We start from the raw sequence: 1,839 nt of genomic DNA, 5'->3' as shown, positions 1-1,839 counted from the left end.
AGCGATGCTTCCTCCACTGTCAAAAAAGAAGAGACTGTTTTTGATAATGGAAGACTGATGGAACAGCTTTTCGTCAGTCCACAACCACATATCCCAGTCAAATACATTACCAGTCACCAAACAGGTGAGTGCCATTTAGAGAGCAAAAAAAACGAACCCAAACTTAAACCTATGAAACGGCAACAACAAAAGGAGAAAAAGACATCTTCTGAAAAAGTGGCTACTTACCGAAACATTTCATAATGTGAACTGTAGCAACTCTATTTAGGATTATTCCATTGGTCCCCAACAGCCCAACGCTCAGTAAAAGCCCACAGCGGAAGCCAAGTGCTCCCCACTGAGCCAGCCTCTCCACGGATCTGCTTCCTCACGCTCCGTAGCCCGTGCTGTCCTGCCTCATACGCAGAGGGGCACGCTTGCGTTCTTGCTGCCATCGCAGAAGAACAGGACCAAAGACGGTCCTCTGAGGGGAGCACGAGCAGAGGCCCCACGCCCGCTGCTAAGAGGTCCTCCTCTGGACGCGTCCTTCTCCACCTCCCCCGCCAGTTCCTCTGCTTGGGCCTGCTGCCATGCACACCAGCACCCATAATAGGAGGCTCTCCACACAGAAAACCACTAGGTCCATCCCGGTTCTTTCCTTGAATTTGGGCAGGGATCCGGGGTGGCCGTTAAGAGATTTATAATTTGCTAGTTTGTATGCCTGTGTGGAATGTTCAGTAAATCTAAGGAATGACAGAAATTTCTGCATAAACATTACTTGAGGTAATTACTTGAGGCAGAAGGGAAAAAGCAACTTTTGTCAGATGCCTACTTTGCTTTCATTTCATTTCTGTAATTTGCAGCTTTACTTGGGGAACCACCCAAAGCTTATAACTGTGTGAAGCGCAGGTGTACCATGGTGTAACTGGATTTCTTTTCCAGAATTAAAAGTTTCTGTGGTGGTGGTGAGGGTCTGAGGAGTAGGTAAGCACTATGAGAAAGAAGGAACATGGGCTTGTGGAGAAACCAGAACTGGGGACAGAAGACCTAGCAATAGGCTACAGCACTTAACACCTCTGATCTTGTTTTTCCTCATCTGTAAAACAAGATTAAAAATGTTTGTTCTGCCCCCTTCTGGGGGAGAAGGGAATAATATAATATAATTTGTGAAGAACTGTTTTGGAAAGTGAGCAACACTGGTTTATATAAGTAGCGAAGTGTTCTTATTGATTATCTGCCTCGTGTCACTGGTAGAGACCCGTATTGAAGCTGTCTGGACGTGAAAGCAGTCACACTTTGGAAGTCATGAAGTTAGCGCTAATAAACCTAATATGTAGAAAAACACTTAAAAGCACCTGAGTGTTTGCTCTGTGGCTAGAAAAGCTTAAGATTCAGAGCAAGTTCAGAATGTCTAAGTTCAGAAGTCTAAGAATGGAAAAGCCCTCCATTCCGTTAGAAGAGCCAGGTAGCATTTTCTGGCTATGGAACCAGAAACTGTCAGGCTCCAAATAAAACAGCATCACTTTTACTCTTTTATAAAATCATAAAAACAAACACACAAAAACCAGATCTACACCTGTCCTAGAAGGCACAGGGCACTTGAGATCTCATGCATATAAAACCAGTTTACAAACTGCGACGTGATATATGGACAAGTTATCGGCAGGGGGCAAAACAGCAAGCAAAGAGCACGGTACACAGTGTGTGGCCAACAGTGTTATGCCCTTCCCCTTCCATTCCTTCCTCCTGGTCCTTTATGGATGTGGAACAGTTCCATTATCAAGTTATGGAATAATAACTGAGAACTTGACTTTCAGCAAGGGAGTACTTCAGAAATTGAGGGAGTTTAACTCTGAATGA

Source organism: Propithecus coquereli, unplaced genomic scaffold (genome assembly GCF_000956105.1).
Source record: "Propithecus coquereli isolate 6110/MARCELLA unplaced genomic scaffold, Pcoq_1.0 Scaffold1017, whole genome shotgun sequence".
NCBI lineage: Eukaryota > Metazoa > Chordata > Mammalia > Primates > Indriidae > Propithecus > Propithecus coquereli.
This window is presented reverse-complemented; position numbering follows the sequence as displayed.